Below are 23889 nucleotides of genomic sequence, written 5' to 3' on the forward strand. Positions count from 1 at the left end.
TGGACATACAGGCAGGAAGCTAGCCACCAGGATACATGAGCACCAAATAGTGACCAAAAGACATGACCAACTATCACTATTATCCATACACGCAGTTTGACCAGTACAATACATCCTGGGACAGGCTAAACTAAGACACAATTCCTAGAAGTCTGGGATTCAACATTTCAATTTTGACCCCAATTACCAACCTCTCAGAAACAGAACAGGAAGTGATATCACCCACCACAACAGACCAAGACACATAAATAGCAAGTGGGACAGAACACCAGCGCTTCATCAGAGGCTCACTGATGATGTTACCTAGCATGGTGACAAAATGTCTGAGAACAAATCTACTAGCTCAGCGAGTAAACTTACAACCTGATAATGGAAGAATTCAATGTGGGAACACAACACCCCCTCCCCCTAATTCATTTAATCTACCCATCAAAATAAAACCCACCCGTCCCAAACAGCAATAGCACATAAACCAGGTGCTTGCAATGTCACCAGTAGTGTCGCTAATCTTCTAGGATTGTCCTGCAGTCTGTAGAAATGAAAGAAGAATCTCTTAGGCTCAAGAAATCCAAGAGAAAATGTGTGTTGCTGAACAGAGAGCCATGTTTCTAAAGCTTTGCTCTCACCAGGACAAAGTCAAGCATGCCATGCCAAATTTCAGATGAAAATTCATCAGACCATTATAAAGAAAGTATTCTTCTTTTTCCACTTTTTGCGTAACATTTTTGTAGGAAACAATTGTTCAAATGAGAAAAGAAGTGGTTTGTGTGGGAAGAAATCTCAGGATATGTCCAGTCAGGACATTCTAATGCACAATGAAAATGGAAGGTGAGAACGGGAGGGGAGGGAAGAGAGTCACTGAGCAGTACCCACATTAAGCCCTGTAACAAGCAGAAAAAAATTGAGTGTGAGAGAAAGCTAGCCAGAAATAGAAAAAACAGATAGCAAGAGTTTCTATAAATATTTAATGAAGAAGTGTTAACATAGTGAGCAGTAGCCCTACAGAAAGTGAGACTGGAGAATTAATAATGGAAAAATAAGTAAATGGCAGCTGAATTGCACAGTATTTTGGTTAGTCCTAACTATAGAAGATACTTGTAACATCCCAGATGCTGTGATAAATCAGGAAATGGAAGGGAGGGGGGAAACTCAGGACAATCACAATTGGTAGAGTAATTTGTTGGATCTGTGGGCTTAGTGCCTAGATCCTGATGGACTTTATCTGAGGATCTTAGGATAATGGCCAGTGAGATAGCTCTTGTATTGGATTTAATGTTTCCAAACACCCCTAATTCAGGAACAGTTCCATTAGATTGGAAGATAGCAAATGTTATTCCTGTTGTTCATAAAAGAGAGATGTTTCAGGCTAATTAGCTTAACATCTGCCATAGGGAAAATGTATGAAACTATTATGAAAGAAGTTACAGCAAGACATTTGGATAAGTTCAAGCAGGTTCAACATAATTTTGTAAAGGGAAATCATATTTGACCAATTTATAAGAGTCTTTTGAGAAGATAACATGAACTATGGATAAAGGGAAACTGGTGGATGTGCTGGATTTAGACTTTCAGAGAGCTATTTCATAAGTGACACTCCAAAGGTTATTATAGAAAATAATAGCTCATAGTGTAGGGGGCAATAATATTGTCATGGCTGGAAGACTGGCTGCTGTTCAACAGGAAGCAGGGATTAGATATAAATGTGTCTTTTTTGAGATAGGCAATGTGCGACATACACTTCCCCAGAAGTCTATGTTGCGATTTCAACAGTTTATAGTTTACATAAATGATGAAGAGACAGTTGCCAAATTTCTGCTAACACAAAGATAAATAGGGGGGGACTGGGGGACAGTGAACAAAAGCAGCCCCAGAAATGAACAATGAGGGACCACCACGAGAGTTTAACAGGGGGTTTACTAGATTGTCACCTGAAGTAAGCAAGTTGTCATTTGAGGAAAGGTTGGACAGACTTATTTTTGCTTGAAAACAAAAAAAATGTTGGAGATCACAGCAGGTCAGGCAGCATCCATGGGGAGAAAGTAAGCTAACATTTTGAGTCTAAATGATTCTTCATCAGAGTTGCTTTCTCCCCATGGATGCTGCATGACCCACTGTGATCTCCAACATTTTTTGTTTTCAGTTCAGACTCCAGCATCTGCAATAATTTGCTCTTGCCTTATTTTTGCTTGAGTTTAGAAGAAAGAGGATTGTTTTGATTGTAAAACATAAGATCCTGAATACTCTTGACAAGATGGAGATGGAAATGTTATTTCCTCTTGTGAATGAGTCAAGGGCCATCCATTTAGGACAGATATGAGATGTATTTCCTTTGAGGGTTCTGCAACTTTGGAACTACGTGCAACAGAAGGCAGGGCCACTGAGTATTTTTAAGGTGAAGTAGCAAGTAAATCAAAGGTTATTAGGTAGAAATCAAAATGCAAGCAGAGTATCTATGATCTTACTAAATGGCGAGGCTGGTCCAATGGACTGAAGGCCCATTTCTGACCCTAATTATTATGTTGATAGGTACCACAACCCATTTACAGACATGCTGGAAGTTACCCCCCAATTCACTCTATTTTCAAGTGTCTAAACAGCATTAATCCAATTCGCTATCATTCACCACACACCTTAATCATTCCTGTAATTCCATGACTTAAAGTCCATGTACACCGCATTCAATGTATTTCTCTTGAACAACACGTTACCTCCATACTGGGTCCTGAGGTCCTTGAGTGCACTTTTCTGCAATCTTTATAAGCTATTTCTTAACCATGGATCTCAATAGCAAGAAAATAGTACAGGTCTGACATCAACATTCCAATATCGAACATATGTCAGATCTTGGGAGCTCAGGGAGACTTCCATCATCCCTGATAACTACACCTGTGGGAAGTGCACTCAGTTGTAGCTCCTGGGAGATCACATTAAGGGAGCTGGAGCTGGATGCACTCAGGATCATCCGAGATGCTGAACGCTTCATTGATAAGAGTTTTAGTGTGGTGGTCACACCTAAGATGCAGTAGCCGGGTGACCACTAGGAAAGGCAAAGGCAGTAGGAAGCCCCTGTGGCCATTTCCCTTGAAAATAAGGATACAATTTTGGATACTGTTGGGATTGGTGACCGTTCAGTTAGCCAGGTCAGTGGCACTACGACTGACTCTGAGGTACAGCAGAAAAGGGTAAAGTTAAACAGGACCTTAGTGATAGGAGACTCAATAAGTAAAGGGATAAACAGGAGATTCTATGGCCGCAAATAGGAAGCCAGGATGGTGTGTTGCCTCCCAGGTGCCAGGGTCCAGGATGTTTCAGAGCAGCTGCAGAACATTCTCAAGGGGGAGTGTGAGCTGCCAGAAGTCATTGTGCACATTGGCACAAATAACATAGGTGGAAATAAGGACGAGGTCCTGCAGATTGATTGTAGAGAGCTAGGAAAAAGTTAAACACCAGGACCCCGTCTGTAGTAATCTCCAGATTCCTTCCAATGCCACATGTTGGTGAGTGTAAGAACAGGAGGATATGGCAGATGAATGCGTGGCTAAAGAATTGGTGCAAGGGCAGGCACTCAGATTTTTAGATCACTAGGATCTTTTCCAAGGCAGATGTGACCAGTTCAAAAGGGATGAGTTGCATCTGAACTAGGGGGGACCAATATCTTGGCAGCCAGGTTTGCTAGTGCAACAAGGGAGGGTCTAAACTAGATTGGCTGGTTGGTGAGGGGGGATCCTCAACAGTGAGGAGGCAAGTGCAAGGCTGGAAGGAGATACAGTCATCAGAAATAGTTAAATCTACAGTCTGGGAAAACTAACAGACAGTGAAATTCACAACTAATCTTAGAGGAACCTGTCTGGGAGAGGTCACAGCACAGAAACAGATAAGTGGATATTTTTAAGTGTGGCTTTACCGTATGTCTGCAGTAGAATGGATTCTTTCTTGATTATATGTTTTATTGAGATATGTCTCTTGATTAAACTTAAAAATATAAGTCAACAGTATTAATTTAACCTGGAGCAGTGTTTTGTAGGGGAATAAGACAAAGCTATTTTCTGGGTCTGCAGACTAGAAGAAGCGATAATGGTCTTTAGTAGAGTGATATGGTCTTCTTCTTGGATGTGGGAGTTTTGGGAGAGTTTAGAGGTTACTGAGGATTCTAACTGAAATAAATGCTGTTGGTTGCGAATCCAGGCGTACAGCTCACTCTCGGCGGAGCAGGTAACGGCTGTCTGCTGGTGTTTTTTTTAAGTCGCGGTATAGTCCAGTTATTGTTTTTTTAAACGGCTAAAATTTAAAGTTTATTTTAAGCGCCTAGCGGACCCGGAAGCTGGTGTCGCGCTAGCTTACCTGGGAAGGTTTTTTTTCTTATAAAAGCGCGCAGGCGAGGAACCCGAGGCACTACAGGAGAAGAGCCTCCCACCCACCCTCCTCCTCTAACCTAATAATATAGACCCATTGTGATAAGCAGGTAAGTGCTGCATTTTGCTTGTTTGTTTCTTTAGATCTAGTTTTTAAAGTTTACCGTTTAGAGGGATGGCAGCGAAGGCAATGCAATGTTCCTCTTGCAACATGTATGAGGTGAGGGAAGCCATTAGCGTCCCTCCTGATTACACTTGCAAGAAGTGCACCCATCTCCAGCTCCTCCAAGACCGTGTTAGGGAACTGGAGCTGGAGTTGGATGAACTGCGGATCATTCGGGAGGCAGAGGTGGTCATAGATCAGAGCTTTAGGGAAGTAGTTACTCCGAAAGTTATAGAGAGATGGGTGACAGTGAGGGGGAGTGGGAGGAAGCAGCCAGTGCAGGGACCCCCTGCGGTCATTCCCCTCAAGAACAAGTATACCGTTTTGGATACTTGTGGGGGGGGATGACTTACCAGGGGTAAGCAACGAGGTTCAGGCCTCTGGCACGGAGCCTGTCCGCGTTGCTCAGAAGGGAAGGGTGGAGAAAGGTGGAGTGATAGTTATTGGGGACTCAATAGTGAGGGGCACAGATAGGCGGTTTTGCGGGGGCGACAGAGACTCACGATTGGTATGTTGCCTCCCAGGTGCAAGGGTACGTGATGTCTCTGATCGTGTTTTCTGGATCCTTAAGGGGGAAGGGGAGCAGCCCCAGATTGTGGTCCACGTTGGCACCAACGACATAGGTAGGAAGAGGGGTGTGGATGTTAGACAGGCTTTCAGGGAGCTAGGTTGGAAGGTCAGAGCTAGAACGAACAGAGTTGTTGTCTCTGGTTTGTTACCCGTGCCACGTGATAGAGAGTCGAGGAATAGGGAGAGAGAAGAGTTAAATGCGTGGCTATAGGGATGGTGCAGGAGGGAGGGATTCCGGTTTCTGGAAAACTGGGGTTCTTTCTGGGGAAGGTGGGACCTCTGTAAACAGGTCTACACCTGAACCTGAGGGGCACCAGTATCTTTGGGGGGAGATTTGCTAGTGCTCTTTGGGAGGGTTTAAATTAACTCTGCAGGGGCATGGGAACCTGGACTGTAGCTTTAGGGTACAGGACCTTGTGTGTAGGGAGGTTAGGAACATGGCATCGATCTCGAAGGAGGGTGCCTGTAAACAGGAAGGTGGCTTGAAGTGTGCATACTTCAATGCCAGAAGTATAAGAAATAAGGTAGGTGAACTTGCAGCATGGGTTGGTTCCTGGGACTTCGATGTTGTGGCCATTACAGAGACGTGGGTAGAACAGGGACAGGAATGGCTGTTGCAGGTTCCAGGGTTTAAATGTTTTAGTAGGGTCAGAGATGGGGGTAAAAGAGGGGGAGGTGTGGCATTGCTTGTCAAGGATAGTATTACAGCAGTAGAAAGGGTGATGGAGGAAGACTTGCCATCTGAGGTAGTTTGGGCAGAGGTTAGAAATAGGAAAGGTGAGGTCACCCTGTTAGGAGTTTTCTACAGGCCTCCTAATAGTCCGAGAGAAGTAGAGGAAAGTATTGCGAGGATGACTCAGGAGAAGAGTGAAAGTAGCAGGGTGGTTGTTATGGGGGACTTTAACTTCCCAGATATTGACTGGGAAAGCTATAGCTCGAGTTCGTTAGATGGGTCAGTGTTTGTCCAATGTGTGCAGGAGGGTTTCCTGACACAATATGTAGACAGGCCAACAAGAGGTGAGGCCATACTGGATTTGGTTCTAGGTAATGAACCAGGCCAGGTGTTAGACTTGGAGGTAGGTGAGCACTTCGGGGGCAGTGACCACAACTCGGTGACTTTTACTCTAGTGATGGAGCGGGATAAGTGTGCACTGCAGGGCAACAGTTATAGCTGGGGACAGGGAAATTATGATGCGGTGAAGCATGACTTAGGATGTGTGGATTGGAAAAATAGGCTTCAAGGGAAGAACACAAATGACATGTGGAGATTGTTCAAGGAACAGCTAATGGGTGTCCTTGATAAGTATGTACCAGTCAGGCAGGGAGTAAAGGTTCTAGTGAGGGAGCTGTGGTTTAATAAGGAATTGGAATCCCTTGTGAAAGGGAAGAGGGCGGCTTATGTAAAGATGAGGCGTGAAGGTTCAGTTGGGGCGATTGAGAGTTATAAGGTAGCCAGGAAGGATCTAAAGAGTAGATCTTGACAGCAGCAAGAAGGGGACATGAAAAGTCCTTGGTTGGTGGGATTAGGGAAAACCCAAAGGCTTTCTATAGGTATGTCAGGAATAAAAGGATGACTAGGGTAGGTATCGGTCCAGTCAAGGATAGTAGTGGGAAGTTGTGCGTGGAGGCAGAGGAGATTGGTGAGACACTAAATCAATACTTTTCGTCAGTATTCACTCAGGAACAGGACACTGTTGCTGATGTGAATATTGAGTCACAAGTGATTAGAATAGATGGTCTTGAGGTACGTAGGGAAGAGGTCTGGGGAATACTGGAAAGGGTGAAAATAGATAAGTCCCCTGGGCCTGATGGCATTTATCCTAGGATTCTCTGGGAAGCTAGGGAGGAGATAGTGGAACCATTGGCCTTGATTTTTATGTCGTCGTTGTCTACGGGAATAGTGCCAGAAGACTGGAGGATAGCAAATGTGGTCCCCTTGTTCAAGAAGGGGAGCAGGGATAGCCTGAGTAACTATAGGCCAGTGAGTCTCACTTCTGTTGTGGGCAAAGTCTTAGAGAGAATTGTAAGGGATAGGATTTATGAACATCTGGATAGGAATAATGTGATCAAGGATAGTCAGCATGGTTTTGTGAAGGGTAGGTCGTGCCTCACAAACCTTATTGAGTTCTTTGAGAAGGTGACCAAGGAAGTGGACGAGGGTAAAGCAGTAGATGTGGTGTATATGGATTTTAGCAAGACGTTCGATCAGGTACCCCATGGCAGGCTAATGCGAAAACTACGGAGGTATGGCATTGAGGGTGCATTAGAGGTTTGGATTAGGAATTGGCTGGCTGGAAGGAGACAGAGGGTAGTAGTTGATGGTATAGGTTCATCTTGGAGTGCAGTTACTAGCGGTGTTCCACAAGGATCTGTTTTGGGACCATTGCTCTTTGTCATTTTTATAAATGACCTGGAGGAGGGGCTTGAAGGCTGGGTGAGCAAGTTTGCGGATGACACGAAAGTCGGTGGAGTTGTGGACATCGAAGAAGAATGTGGCAGGTTACAGCGGGATACAGATAAGTTGCAGAGCTGGACAGTAAGGTGGCAAATGGAATTCAATGTAGCTAAGTGTGAAGTCATTCACTTTGGTAGGAGTAACAAGAAGATGGATTACTGGGCTAATGGTAGACTACTTGGTAGTGTGGATGAGCAGAGGGATCTTGGTGTCCATGTACACAGATCTTTGAAAGTTGCCACCCAGATAAATAGTGCTGTGAAGAAGGCATATGGTGTACTGGGCTTTATTGGTAGAGGTATTGAGTTCCGGAGTCCTGAGGTCATGTTGCAATTGTATAAGACTCTGGTGCGGCCTCATCTGGAGTATTGTGTGCAGTTTTGGTCGCCATACTACACGAAGGATGTGGAGGCATTGGAACGAGTGCAGAGGAGGTTTACCAGGATGTTGCCTGGCATGGTAGGAAGATCGTATGAGGAAAGGCTGAGGCACTTGGGGCTTTTTTCATTGGAGAAAAGGTTTAGGGGAGATTTGATAGAGTTGTACAAGATGATTAGGGGTTTAGATAGGTTTGACAGTGAGAACCTTTTTCCGCTAATGAAGTCAGCTGTTACTAAGGGACACAGCTTTAAATTAAGGGGTGGTAGGTATAGGACAGATGTTAGGGGTAGATTTTTTACTCAGCGAGTTGTGAGTTCATGGAATGCTCTGCCAGTAGCAGTGGTGGACTCTCCCTCTTTATGGTCATTTAAGCGGGCATTGGACAAGCATATGGAGGTTATTGGGCTAGTGTAGGTTAGGTAGGCTTCGGTCGGCACAACATCGAGGGCCGAAGGGCCTGTACTGCGCTGTATTTTTCTATGTTCTAATCAGATCAAATGGATCGGCTGGAGAGACAGTTGGAGGCAATGAGGAATTTACAAGAGCAAGGGGTTGTGATGGATGGCAGTAATAGGAAGGAAGAAAAGTCGCAGATACAGTCACATAGATGGGTTAACTCTAGGAAAGGTAAGAGAGGTAGGTAGGAAGTGCAGGAGTCTTATAGAGTCATAGTCATAGAGGCGTACAGCACAGAAACAGACCCTTCGGTCAAACTCGTCTATGCCGACCAGATATCCCAACCCAATCTAGTTGTACCTGCCAGCACCTGGCCCATAACACTCCAAACCCTTCCTTCTGTGGCTATCCCCATTTCAAACAAGTGTGCTGTTTTGGAAAATGTAGGGGTGATGGATTCTCAGCGGAACATAGCGCCAACAGCCAAGTTTCTGGTTTTGAGACTAGCTCTAATGCAATGAGGAATACGTTGAGTTCAAAGAGATCGAATGCTTTAGGAAACTCTCTAGTCTGAGGTACAGACAGACGTTTCTGCGGCCAACAACGAAAATCAGAATGGTGTGTTGCTTCCCTGGTGCCAGGATCAAGGATGTCTCAGAGAGGGTGCAGCATGTTCTCAAGGGGGAGAGGGGCCAGTAGGAGGTCATTGTACACATTGGAACCAACGACATAGGAAGGGAAGAGGTTGCGATTCTGAATGGAGATTACAGAGAGTTAGGGAGGAAGTTAAAGAGGAGGTCCTCGAGAGTAATAATATATGGATTACTGCCAGTGCTACAAGTTAGTGAGGGCAGGAATAGGAGGATAGAGCAGATGAATGCATGGCTGAGGAACTGGTGTGTGGGAGAAGGATTCACATTTTTGGATCATTGGAATCTCTTTTCGGGTAGAAGTGACCTGTACAAGAAGAACGGTTTGCACCAGAATTGTAATGGGACTAATATACTGGTGGAGAGATTTGTTAGAGCTGCTCAGGAGGATTTAAACTAGTAAGGTAGTGGGGTGGGACCCGGATGATAGTGAGGAAAGAGATCAATCTGAGACTGGTACAGTTGAGAACAAAGGTCAGTCAAATAGTCAGGGCAGACAGGAACAAAGCAGAGAACAAAGTAGGACTGATAAATTAAACTGCATTTATTTCAATGCAAGAGGCCTAACAGGGAAGGCAAGTGAACTCAGGGTATGGTTAGGAACATGGGACTGGGATATAATAGCAACGACAGAAACATGGCTCAGGGATGGACAGAACTGGCAGCTTACTGTTCCAGGATACAAATGCTACAGGAAGGACAGAGAGGGAGGCAAGAGAGGGGAGGGAGTGGCATTTTTAATAAGGAATAGCATTACAGCTTCACTGAGGGAGGATATTCCCAGAAATATATCCAGGGATGTTATTTGGGTGGAACTGAGAAATAAGAAATGGATGATCACCTTACTGGGATTGTATTATAGATCCCCTAATAGTCAGAGGGAAATTGAGAAACAAACAGAGACAGTATATTCCTGTTAGGGTGAAATGAGATCTCAGTTATCTGTAAGAATAATAGGGTGGTTACGGTAGGGGATTATAACTTTCCAAAAATAGACTGGGAATGCCATCGATGGAGAGGAATTTGTTAAGTATATACAAGGAAATTTTCTATTCAGTATGTGGCTATGCCTACTAAAGAAGGTGCAAATCTTGACCTACTCTTGGGAAATAAGGCGGGGCAGATGACTGAGCTCAGTGGGGGAATACTTTGGGGTCATTGACCATAATTCTATTAGTTTTAAAATAGTGGTGGAAAAGGAAAGATCAGATCTAAAAGTTGAAGTCCTAAACTGGAGGAAGGCCAATTTTGATGGTATTAGGCAAGAACTTTCAAAAGCCGACCAGGCGCAGAGGTTCGCAGGTAAAAAGACTGCTGGAAAATGGGAAGCCTTCAGAAATGAGATAACGAGAGTCCAGAGACAGTATATTCCTGTTAGGGTGAAAGGAAAGGCGGGTAGGTATAGGGAATGCTCGATGACTAAAGAAATTGAGGGTTTGGTTAAGAAAAAGAAGGAAGCATATGTCAGGCACAGACAGGATAGATCGAGTGAACCCTCCGAAGAGTATAAAGGCAGTCGGAGTACACTTAAGAGAGAAATCAGGAGGGCAAAAAGGGGACATATGAGATAGCTTTGGCAAATAGCGTTAAGGAAAATCCAAAGAGTTTTTACAAATACATTAAGGACAAAAGGGTAACTAGGGAGACAACAGGGCCCCCCTCAAAGATCAACAAGACGGCCTTTGTGTCGAGCCACAGGAGATACGGGAGATACTAAACGAGTATTTTGCATCAGTATTTATTGTGGAAAAGGACATGAATGATTTAGAATGCAGGGAAATAAATAGTGACTTCTTGAAAAATGTCCATTTTTTTTGAGAGGCGGAAGTGCTAGATGTCTTGAAACTCAAATTCCCAGGACCTGATCAGGAATTCTGTGGAAAGCTAGGGAAGTGATTGCTGAGCCTCTTGCTGAGATATTTGTATCATCGATAGTCACAGGTGAGGTGCCGGAAGACTGGAGGTTGGCTAACGTGCTGCCACTGTTTAAGAAAAGTGGTAAGGACAAGCCAGGGAACTATAGACCAGTGAGCCTGATTTCGGTGGTGGGCAAGATGTTGGAGGACGTACATGTATTTGGAAAGGCAAGGACTAATTAGGGATAGTCAACATGGCTTTGTGCGTGGGAAATCATGTCTCATGAACTTGATTGAGTTTTTTGAAGAAGTAACAAAGAGGATTGATAAGAGCAGAGTGGTAGATGCAATATATATGCACTTCAGTAAGGTGTTCGACAAAATTCGCCACGAGAGATCTCATGGAATACAGGCAGAACTAGCCATTTGGATACAGAACTGGCTCAAAGGTAGAAGACAGATGGTGGTGGTGGAGGGTTGTTTTTCAGACTGGAGGCCTGTGACCAGTGGAGTGCCACAAGGATCAGTGCTGGGTCCATGACTTTTCATCATTTACATAAATGATTTGGATGTGAGCATAAGAGTTCTAGTTAGTAAGTTTGCAGATGACACTAAAATTGGAGGTATAGTGGACAGTGAAGAAGGTTACCTCAGAGTACAATGGGATCTTGATCAGATGGGCCAATGGGCTGAGAAGTGGCAGATGGGGTTTAATTTAGATAAGTGTGAAGTGCTGCATTTTGAAAAAGAAAACCTTAGCAGGACTTATACACTTAATGGTAAGGTCCTCGGGAGGGTTGCTGAACAAAGAGACCTTGAAGTGCAGGTTCATAGCTCCTTGAAAGAGGAGTCGCAAGTAGGTAGGATAGTGAAGAAGGCATTTGGTATACTTTCCTTTATTGGTCAGAGTACTGAGTATAGGAATTGAGAGGTCATGTTGCAACTGTACAGGACACACGTTAGGCCACTTTTGGAACATTGTGTGCAATTCTGGTCTCCTTCCTATTAGAAAGATTTTGTGAGACTTGAAAGGGTTCTGAAAAGATTTACAAGGATGTTGCCAGGGTTGGAGGATTTGAGCTATAGGGAGAGGTTGAATAGGCTGGAGCTGTTTTCCCTGAAGTGTTGGAGGCGGAGGGGTGACCTTATACAGGTTTATAAAATCATGAGGTGCATGGATAGGGTAAATAGACAAAGTCTTTTTCCTGGAGTGGGGGAGTCCAGAACTAGAGGGCATAGGTTTAGGGTGAGAGGGGAAAGATATAAAAAGAGACCTAAGGGGCAACATTTTCATGCAGAGAGTGGTACGTGTATGGAATGAGCTGCCAGAGGAAGTGGTGAATTGCAACATTTAAAAGGCATCTGGATGGGTATATGAATAGAAAAGGTTTAGAGGGATATGGGCTAGGTGCTGGCAAGTAGGACTAGATTGAGTTGAGATATCTGGTCAGATTGGGCAAGTTGGACCGAACGGTCTGTTTCAATGCTGTATATCTCTATGACTGGCAGCTTAATGTGCCAGGGTATAAGTGCTTAGGTGGGACAGAGATGGTGGAAGGAGGGGAGGGGGAGTTGCATTTTTGATGAAGGTGAGTATCACAAAAGTAATCAGAGGTGAAATAACTGAAGGATCATCCAGTGAGGCGATGTGGGTGCAGCTAAGAAATAAAAAAGGAATGGTGACATTATAGGGGTTGTACTATAGCATCCAAATAGTCAGCTAGAATTAAATGAACAAATATGCAGAGTGATTGGGAAGACTTGCAGGAGCAATAGGGTTGTCATTAATAGGGAATTTTATTTTTCCTAACATAGACTGGGGCGGCCAGAGCGTTCAGGACTTCAATGGGGTCATGTTTTAAGTATTTTAAGGGAAGTTTCTTCAAGCAGCATATAGAGGGTCATACTTGAAAAGGGGCAAAACTCAACCTACTCTTGGAAAATAGGGCAGGACAGTGACTGAGGTGACAGTGGGGGGCCACTTTGGGATCAGTAACCATAGTTTCAATTTAGTTCTAATTTTAAAGTAGTTATGGAGGGGAACAAAACTGGTCCACAGGAATTGATTGAATTAGACAGGAGCTCGCAGGGGTTGATTGGAGTAGTTTGTTTGCAGGCAAAAGCAAGTGGGAGGCCTTTAAAAGTGAGAATTCAAAGTCTATATGTATTTGAGAAGGTGAAATGCAAGGTTGGCAGGAATAGGGAACCCTGGATGACACAAGATACTGAGGTTTTGACCAGAAAGGAAGAGGAGGTATGGCTCAGGTAGAGGCAACTGCGATCAAGGAAATTTCCAGAGATACATAGGGGATATAGAAGTTTACTGAAGAAAGAGATCAGGAGTGTGAAAAGGGCGCATGAGATACCCTTAGCTGAGAAGATTAGGATGAACCCAAAGAGGTTCTTTAAGTTTATTGAAGGAAAAAGAATAACTAGAGAATGAACAGGACCAAAGTGGAAATATATATGTAGAACAGCAGGAGATGGGTAAGGTCCTCAATGACTATCCCTCTCTGTGTTTACTGTGGAGAATGACATGAAGACTTGGGAATTTGGGAAAGTTAGTCGTCAAATCTTGGGGATAGTCCATCTCACAGTAGAGCAGGTGTTGGACGTATTAGAATGTATGAAGTTGGGTAAATCTCCTGGTCCTAACCAAATATATCCACTGCAAGATGCTAGAGAAGAAATTGCGAGGTCCCTCACTGATATTTTAGCATCATCATTAGCTACAAGGTCCCAGAAGATTGGAGGATAGTGAATGTTGTGCCCTTATTCAAGAAGGGGTGCAAAGAAAAGCGTGGGAACAATAAACCTTAACATCTGTAATAGGTATGTTACTTGAGGAAATTCGGAGATAAGATATACGTGCATTTGGAAAGTCTGGGTTTAATTAGGAATAGTGTGAAATCATTCCTCACAATTTGTTAAAGTTCTTTGATGAAGTGACCAGGAAGGTTGATGAGGGCAAGGACTTTAGCAAGGTCATTGATAAGGTTTCATACTGTAGGCTGCTCTGGAAGGTTAGATCACATGGAATCTAGGGGAAGTTGGCAAATTGGATACACAATTGGCTTGATGGTTAGAAGCAAAGGGTAATAGTGGAAGGATGCTTGTCAGACTGGAGGCCTGTGACAAGTGGAGTGCCTCAGGGATCAGTGCTGGGCCAATTGCTGTTTGTTATCTATATCAATTAGTTGGATGAGAATGTCCAAGGCATTTTGCAGATGACATCATAATAGGCGGCATCATAGATAGTGAGGAAGGTTATCAGAAATTACAGCAGGGCTTGACCAGCTGGGGAAGTGTGCCGAGAAATGGCAAATGGGGTTTAATATAGATAAGTGTGAGGTTTGCATCTTGGAAAGTCAACTCAAGGTAGGAGTTTCATGGTGAATGAGCGAGCCTTAAGGAGTGGAGTGGAACAGAGGGACATTGGAGCTTAGGTGCACGGTTCTCTGGAAGTGGAGTCACAGCTAGACAGGGCAGTGAAGAAGGCTTTTGGCTTTCATCAGTCAGGGCACTGAGTATAGAATGTGGGATGGGTCCCAGCTGTGCTGGCCTCTTTGTCGGTTATGTCGAACACTCCCTCTGCAGCACATACACAGGTATTGGTCCCCAACTGTTCTGCTGTTAAATCGACGACTGCATCGGTACTGCACCCAGGCTGAACTGGAGCAGTTCATCCACTTTACCAACAACTTCCACCCTGCCCTTAAATTCACTTGGTCTATCTCAGACACATCCCTCCCCTTTCTTGACTTCTCCGTTTCCATCTCCGGCAACAGTTTATGGACTGATATTTACTACAAACCCACAGAATCCCATAACCATCTGGACTACACCTCCTCCCACCCCGTATCCTGAAAAACTTCCAACCCATTTTCCCAAATCCTACTGTCTCCATCATATCAGTTCTGATGAGGAAATGTTCCACTCCCAAGTATCCCAGATGATTGGAGGGTGGCAAGTGTTATTCCCTTGTTCAAGCAAGGTAATAGGGATAATCCTGGGAATTATACACCAGTCAGTCTTACATCTGTGGTGGGCAAAGTATTGGAGAGGATTCTGAGAAACAGGATTTATGATTGTTCGGAAAACCATAGCTTGATTAGGTACAGTCAGTACGGCTCTGAGAGGGGCAGGTCATGCCTCACAAGCCTTATTGAATTCTTTGAGGATGTGACAAAACACATTGATGAGGGTAGAGCAATGGATGTGGTGTACATGGATTTTAACAAGGCATTTGATAAGGTTTTCCATGGTAGGCTCATTCAGAAAGTAAGAAGGCATGGGATACAGGGAAATCTGGCTGTCTGGATGCAGAATTAGCTGGCCCATTGTAGACAGGGGGTGGTAGTAGGTGGAAAATATCCAGCCTTGAGCTTGGTGACTAGTGGTATTCCACAGTGATCTGTTCTGGGACCTCTGCTCTTTGTGATTTTTATAAATGACTTGGATGAGGAAGTGGAAGGGTGGGTTAGTAGGTTTGCCGATGACACGAAGGTTGGTGGAGTTGTGGGTAGTGTGGAGGCAATGGGATATTGAAAAGATGCAGAGCTGGACTGATAAGTGGCAGATGGAAAAGTGTGAAGTGATTCATTTTGGCAAGTCGAATTTGAACGCAGAATACAGGGTTAAAGGTAGGATTCTTGGCAGTGTGGAGGAACAGAGGGATCTTGGGGTTCACATCCAAAGATCCCTCACAGTTGCTACCCAAGTTTATAAGGCATATGGTACATTGGCTTTCATTAGCAGAGGGACCAAGTTTAAGAGCCACGAGGTTATGCTGCAGCTCTATAAAGCCCGGTTTAGACCACCAGTTCTGAACAAAGAAAGAACAAAGAAAATTTACAGTGCAGGAATAGGCCCTTCTGCCCTCCAAGCCTGTGCCGATCCAAATCTACTGTCTAAACCTATCGCCCAATTCCTAAGCATCTGTATCCCTCTGCTCCCCACCTACTCATGCATCTGTCCAGACGCATCTTAAGTGAATGTACTGTTCCTGCCTCTACTATCTCTGCTGGCAATGCATTCCAGGCACCTACCACCGTCTGAGTAAAGTATATCCCCCTTAAACTTTTCATCTTTCACCTTGAACCTCGTTACTGAATCCCTCACCCTAAGAAAAAGCTTTTCTCCATCTACCGTCTATACCCTTTGTGATTTTGTAAACCTCAATCAGTCTCCCCTCAATCTCCTTTTTTCTAGTGAAAACAATCCTAACCTACTCAACCTCTTTTTATAGCTAGCACCTTCCATACTAGGCAACATCCTCTCAAACCATCTCTGCACCCTCTCCAAAGTGTCCACATTCTTTTGGTTGTGTGGCAACCAGAACTGTACACAGTATTCTAAATGCGGCTGAACCAATGCAGTGTACAATTTTAACATGACCTGTCAGATCTTATACTCAATACCCCATCCGATGAAGGCAAGCTTACCATATGCCTTCTTGACCACTCTATCCACCTGTGCAGCCACCTTCAGAGTATAATGGACCTGAACTCCCAGATCTCTTTGCTCATCAACTTTACCCAACGCTCTTCCATTTACAGCATAGTTTGTTCTAGAATTCAACTTCCCAAAATGGATCACCTCACATTTGTCTGGATTGAATGCCATCTGCCACTTCTCCGCCCGACTCTCCAATCCATCTATATTCTCCTGTATTCTTTGACAGTCCCCTATGCTTTCTGCTACTCCATCAATCTTTGTGTCATCTGCAAACTTACTGATCAGACCAGTAATGCCCTCTTCCAGATCATTGATGTATATTACAAACAACAGCAGCTCCAGCACTGATCCCTGTGGAACACCACTGGTTGCCTTTCTCCGTTTCAAGAAACTCCCTTCAACTACTACTCTCTGTCTCCTGTTACTCAACCAGTTCTTTATCCACCTAGCTAGAACACCCTGCACACCATGTGACTTCACTTTCTCCATTAGTTTATCATGGGGAACCTTATCGAACACCTTACTAAAGTCCATGTCTATAAATCACAGCCCTTCCTTCATCTATCAACTTCATCACTTCCTCAAAGAACTCTATTAAGTTGGTAAGGCACGATCTACCCCGCACAAAACCATCTGGTCGCCTCATTGTAGTAAGGACGTGGAAGCTTTGAGAGGGTGAAAAGGAGATTTACCAGGATGCTGCCTGGACCAGAGGGCATGTCTTATGAAGAAAGGTTGAGGGAACTCGGACTTTTCTCATTGGAGCAAAGAAGGATGAGAGGTGACTTGATAGAGGCATAGATAGAGTGGATAGCTAGAGACTTTTCCCAGGGTGGAAATGGCAATCACGATGGGGCATAATTTTAGGTGATTGGAGGAAGGTTTAAGGGAGATGTCAGTTTTTTTTACAGAGAATGGTAGGTGCATGGTAGGAGAATGGAATGCATTGTCAGTGGTGGTAGTAGAATCAGATACATTAGGGACATTTAAGCAACTCTTGGATAGGCACATGAATGATAGTAAAATGTGGGGTATGTAGGTTAGTTCGATCCTAGAGTATGATAAAAGGTCAGCACAACATCAAGGTCCCAAGGGCCTGTACTGTGCTGCACTGTTCTATGTTCTAATAGCCACCCTCCAGTCTTCCAGAACTTCTCCAGTGGATAAAGATGAAGCAAAAATCTCTGCAAATGCCTCTGCAATTTCTTCCCTAGCCTCCCACAACTTCATCAAGCCCAGGGAATTTATCCATCTTAATGAACTTTAAGGCTGCAAACACCTCCTCTATGGTAACATGTATGTGGTCCAAAACATCCCAACTTGTTCCCCTCATTTTCTTAGCATCCATGATTCTCTCCTGACTAATGAAATAGTCATTAAAAATCTTCGCTTTCTCCTGTGGTTCCACACATACACAGTCATGCTGATCATTAAGGAGACCTATTCTCTCCCTAGCCACCCTTTTACATTTAATATTGGTATAGAACCTCTGGAGATTACCTTTAACCAGATCCTTCTCAAACCCTCTTTTTGCTCTTCTGGTTTCTCTCTTAAGTGTGCTACTACACTTTTTATAGTCATCTCAAGATTCACTTGAACCCCGCAGGTTCAACCCAATGAATGCCTTCTTATTTCCTGAGGCAAAATGCTGGAAATCAGAGTCTAGATTAGAGTGGTGCTGGAAAAACACAGCAGGTCAGACAGCATCTGAGGAGCAGGAACATTGACATTTCATGCAAAAGCCCTTAATCAGGAATGAAGGCAGGGAGTCTCCAAGGTGGAGAGATAAGTGGGCCGGGGGCTGGTGGGGGGGGAGGAGCTGGGGAAAAGGTAGCAAAGAGTATAATAGGTGAATGGGGGTGGGGATGGAAGTGATAGGAGAGGAGGGTGGGGGAAGGTAGCAAAGAGTACAATAGGTGAAGGGGGTGGGATTAGAGGTGATAGGTCAGAGGGGAGGGTGGAGCGGATAGGTGGGAAGGGAGATTGGCAGGTAGGACAGGTCGTGAGGACAGTGCTGAGCTGGAAGGTTGGAACTGAGGTATGGTGGGGGAGGGGAAATGAGGAAACTGGTAAAGTCCACATTGATGCCCTGGGGTTGAAGTGTTCCGAGACAGAAGAAGAGGCGTTCTTCCTCCAGGCGTTGGGTGGTGATGGAGCGGCGGTGGAGGAGGCCCAGGACCCTGCATGTCCTCAGCAGAGTGGGAGGGAGAGTTGGGCCACAGGGCGGTGGGGTTGATTGGTGCGGGTGTCCCAGAGATGTTCCCTAAAGCGCTCTGCGAGGAGGTGTCCAGTCTCCCAATCTACAGGAGACCACACCGGGAGCAACGGATACAATAAATGACATTGTTGGATGTGCAGGTAAAACTTTGATGGATGTTTGGGGCCTTGGATGGATGTGAGGGAGGAGGAAGTGGGAGGATTCCAGTGCCAAATTACCAGTGCACCCCCTTTATCCACTGGTTTGATGGTGAGGTTGGTATTGGAGCAGAGGAAGTGGAGGGCTGTGCATTGTGAGGGTAGACAGTTTGAGGCATTTAATGTCTCGGTGGCAATTGGAAATGAAGAGATTGAGGGCGGGTAATAGGCCAGCGTGGGGTGTCCAGCTGGATAGAGTGTGTTGGAGGGGGAGTGAAGGGGTCCTCGGAAGGTGGGCGGGAGTCCTGATTATAAAAGTAAGCATGGAGGCGGAGCTGGCGTGGTAGTTTGGCGCACTGAGCTCTACACCACTGAAGCCAGACGCCAACTCAAAGATGCCTCCTCCTACGACCCCCTTGACCATGACCCCACCACGCCCCCCCATCACCAAACCATCATCTCCCAGAACATACACAACCTCATCACCTCAGCAGATCTCCCACCCACAGCTTCCAACCTCATAGTCTGGGAATCCCCGCACTGCCCAATTCTAGCTCCTCCCCAAGATCCACAAGCCTGACCACCCTGGCCGATCCATTGTCTCAGCCTGCTCCTGCCCCACCAAACTCACCTCTCCCTACCTTGATACTGCCCTATCCCCCCTAGTCCAGGAACTCCCCACATACGTTCGAGACACCACCCACGCCCTCCACCTCCTCCAAGACTTCCGTTTCCCCAGGCCCCAACGCCTCACCTTTACCATGGATATCCAATCCCTCTACACCTCCATTCGCCATGAGCAGGGCCTCCAAACCCTCCGTTTTTTCCTCTCCTGACGTCCCCAACAGTACCCTTCCACCGACATTCTCATTTGTTTGGCTGAACTGGTCCTCACACTTAACAATTTCTCCTTTGAATCCTCCCACTTCCTCTAGTCCAAAGGGGTAGCCATGGGCACCCATATGGGCCCCAGCTCAGCCCGTCTCTTTGTCGGCTACATAGAACAGTCCATCTTCTATCGTTACACCAGCACCACTCCCCACCTCTTCGTCCGCTTCATTGATGACTGCATTGGTGCCACTTCGTGCTCCCACGAGAAGGTTAAGCGGTTCATCAACATCAACAACACATTCCACCCCGACCTTAAATTCACCTGGACCATCTCTGACACCTCCCTCCCCTTCCTGGACCTCTCCATCTCCATTAATGATGAACGACTTGACACTGACATTTGTTACAAACCCACCGACTCCCACAGCTACCTGGATTACACCTCTTCCCACCCTACCTCCTGCAAAAATGCCATCCCGTATTCCCAACTCCTCTGCCTCCACTGTATCTGCTCCCAGGAGGACCAGTTCCACCACAGAACACACCAGATGGCCTCCTTCTTTAGAGATTGCAATTTCCCTTCCCACGTGGTTAAAGATGCCCTCCAACGCATCGCATCCACATCCCACACCTCTGCCCTTAAACCCCACCCTTCCAACCGTAACAAGGACAGAACGCCCCAGTCCTCACTTTCCACCCTACCAACCTTTGCATAAACCACATCATCTGCCAACATTTCTGCCACCTCCAAACGGACCTCGCCACCTGAGATATATTTCCCTCCCACCCCTTTCCGCAAAGACCATTCCCTCCCTGACTACCTGATCAGGTTCACACTCCTCTAAAACCCACCCTCCTGACCTTGCACCCTCCCCTGCCACCACAGGAATTGCAAAACCTATGCCCACACCTCCTCTCTCACCTCCATCCAAGGTCCCAAAGGAGCCATCCATCAAAGATTCACCTGCACATCCACCAATGTCATTTATTGTATCCGTTACTCCCGATGTGGTCTCCTCTACATAGGGGAGACTGCATGCCTCCACGCAGAGCGCTTTAGGGAACACCTCCGGGACACCCGCACCAATCAACCCTACCGCCCCGTGGCCCAACATTTCAACTCCCCCTCCCACTCTGCCAAGGACATGCAGGTCCTGGGCCTCCTTCACCGCCGCTCCCTCACCACCCAACGCATGGAGGAAGAACGCCTCATCTTCCGCCTTGGAACATTTCAACCCCAGGGCATCAATGTTGATTTTACCAGTTTCCTCATATCCCCTCCCCCCACCTTAGCACTGTCCTCATTACCTGTCCTACCTGCCAATCTCCATTCCCACCTATCCACTCCACCCTCCCCTTTGAGCTATCACTTCTATCCCCACCCCCATTCACCTATTGTACTCTTTGCTACCTTCCCCCACCCTCCTCTCTGACCTAGGCTCCCTGCCTCCATTCCTGATGAAGGGCTTTTGCCCAAAATGTTGATTAGCCTGCTCCTCGGATGCTGTCTGACCTGCTGTGCTTTTCCAGCACCACTCTGATGAAACTTCTTTTTTCCTGACCAGAGTTGCAATATCCCTCGTTAGCCAAGGTTCCCTAAATCTGCCCACTTTTCCCTCCACTCTAATTGTCCCTGGACTCTAGATATCACACTTTTAAAAGCTTCTCATTTGCCAGTCATTCCTTTTCCTTCAATAGACTCATCCAAAAGACCTCTCTTAGATCCTGGATTAGTGGTGCTGGAAGAGCACAGCAGTTCAGGCAGCATCCAATGAGCAGCGAAATCGACGTTTCGGGCAAAAGCCCTTCATCAGGAATAAAGGCAGTGAGCCTGATGGTCCCAAAATTGGCCTTGCTCCAGTTTAACACCTTAACCTGTGGATTTGTCCTATCTTTTTCCGTAGTGTGCAGGTTAGGTGGATTGGCCATGTTAATTTACTTGTAGTGTGCAGATGAGGGGGATCAGCATGGTAAATTGTCTTATAATGTGGTTAAGTGAATTAGCCATGGTAAATTGCCCTGTTGATGCAGATGATGTGGACCAGCTCCTCGGATGTAGTGTGCAGGTTAAATGAATCAGAGCTGAAAATGTGTTGCTGGAAAAGCACAGCAGGTCAGGCAGCATCCAAGGAGCAGGAGAATCAACATTTTGGGCATGAGCCCTTCCTCAAGAATGAGAAAAGTGTGCCAAGCAGACAAAGATAAAAGGTAGGGAGGAGGGACTTGGGGGAGGGGCGTTGGAAATGCGATAGGTGGAAGGAGGTTAAGGTGAGGGTGATAAACCGGATTGGGGGTGGGGGTGGACAGGTCAGGAAGAAGATTGAAGATTAGGAAGGTGGTGCTGAGTTTGAGGGTTGGGACTGAGACAAGGTGGGGGGAGGGGAAATGAGGAACCTGGAGAAGTTTGAGTTCATCCCTTGTGGTTGGAGGGTTCCTAGGCAGAAGATGAGGCGCTCTTCCTCCAGCCATCGTGTTGCTATGGTCTGGCGATGGAGGAGTCCAAGGACTTGCATGTCCTTGGTGGAGTGGGAGGGGGAGTTGAAGTGTTGAGCCACGGGGTGGTTGGGTTGAAGAGTCTGGGTGTCCCAGAGGTGTTCTCTGAAACATTCCACAATATAGAGGAGGCCACATCGGGTGCAGTGGATGCATTAAATGATGTGTGTGGAGGTGCAGGTGAATTTGTGGTGGATATGAAAGGATCCCTTGGGGCCTTGGAGGGAAGTAAGGAGGGAGGTGTGGGCTCAAGTTTTGCATTTCTTGCGGTTGCAGGGGAAGGTGCTGGGAGTGGAGGTTGGGTTGGTGGGGGGGTGTGGACCTGACGAGGGAGTCACGGAGGGAGTGGTCTTTTCGGAACGCTGATAAGGGAGGAGAGGGAAATATATCCCTGGTGGTGGGGTCCGTTTGGAGGTGGTGGAATTGGCGATGGATGATACGATGTATATGGAGGTTGGTGGGGTGGTAGGTGAGGACCAGTAGGGTTCTGTCCTGGTGGCGGTTGGAGGGGCGGGGCTCAAGGGCAGAGGAGCGGGAAGTGGAAGAGATGCGGTGGAGAACATTGTTGACCATGTCTGGGGGAAATTGCGGTCTTTGAAGAAGGAGGCCATCTGGGTTGGTTGGTATTGGAACAGGTCCTCCTGGAAGCAGATGCGGCTGAGACAAAGGAATTGGGAATATGGGATGGCGTTTTAACAGAAGGCAGGGTGGGAGAAGGTGTAGTCTGTAGCTGTGGAAGTCGATTGGTTTATAGTAAATGTCCGTGTTGATTCAGTCGCCCGAGATAGAAATGGAGAGGTCTAGAAAGGGGAGGGAGGAGTCTGAGACAGTCCAGGTAAATTTGAGGTCGGGGTGGAAGGTGTTAGTAAAGTGGATGAACTGTTCAACCTCCTTGTGGGAGCACGAGGCAGTGCCGATACAGTCACCGATGTAGCGGAGGAAAAGGTGGGGGGGTGGTGCCATTGTAGCTGCAGAAGATGGACTGTTCCACATATCCGACGAAGAGGCAGGCATAGCTGGGGCCCATGCGGGTGCCCATGGCTACTCCTTTGGTTTGGAGGAAATGGGAGGATTGGAAAGAGAATTTGTTCAGAGTGAGGACCAGTTCAGTCAGTCGAAGGAGGGTGTCAGTGGAAGGGTACTGGTTGGTACGGCAGGAAAGGAAGAAGCGGAGGGCTATGAGTCCTTCGTGATGGGGGATGGAGGTGGACAGGGACTGGATGTCCATGATGAAGATAAGGCATTGGAGGCCAGGGAAGCGAAAATCATGGAGGAGGTGGAGGCCGTGGGTGGTGTCCCAAACATAGGTGGGGAGCTCTTGGACTAAGGGAGACAGGACAGTGTCGAGGTATGCAGAGATGAGTTCGGTGGGGCAGGAGCAGGCTGAGGCAATGGGTCGGCCGGGGCAGTCAAGTTTGTGGATTTTGGGCAGGAGGTAGAAACGGGCAGTGCGGGGTTGTGGGACTATGAGGTTGGAGGCGGTGGATGGGAGATCCCCTGAGGTGATGAGGTTATGGATGGTCTGGGAGATGATGGTTTGGTGGTGGGAGGTGGGGTCATGGTCAAGGGGGCAGTAGGAGGACGTGTCCGTGAGCTGGCGTTTAGCCTCAGCGGTGCAAATGGATCAGCCATGGTAATTTGCCCTGTAGTGTGCAGATGATGGATTACCCCATGGTAAATGCAGGGTTAAAGAGGATAGGGGAGAGTCTGGGTGGGATGCTTTTGCAGACAAGATGACCTCTGTATATTTCTATGATTTTGGGACTGTATCTCCATATCCGATAGTTTGGAGGGCTTACCTAGACCAGTGGATCTTGTAGCCCAGAAAACACTGTATCTGGGGAACAGCCATCAGTACAGGAAGTGGGAATTTAGTGTAGAGTGGGAAGGTTTAGAGGATATTCCTGGCGTTTAAAGAGCATTACTGAAG

The sequence above is a fragment of the Chiloscyllium punctatum genome, chromosome 46 (assembly GCF_047496795.1).
Source record: "Chiloscyllium punctatum isolate Juve2018m chromosome 46, sChiPun1.3, whole genome shotgun sequence".
In the NCBI taxonomy this organism is placed as follows: domain Eukaryota; kingdom Metazoa; phylum Chordata; class Chondrichthyes; order Orectolobiformes; family Hemiscylliidae; genus Chiloscyllium; species Chiloscyllium punctatum.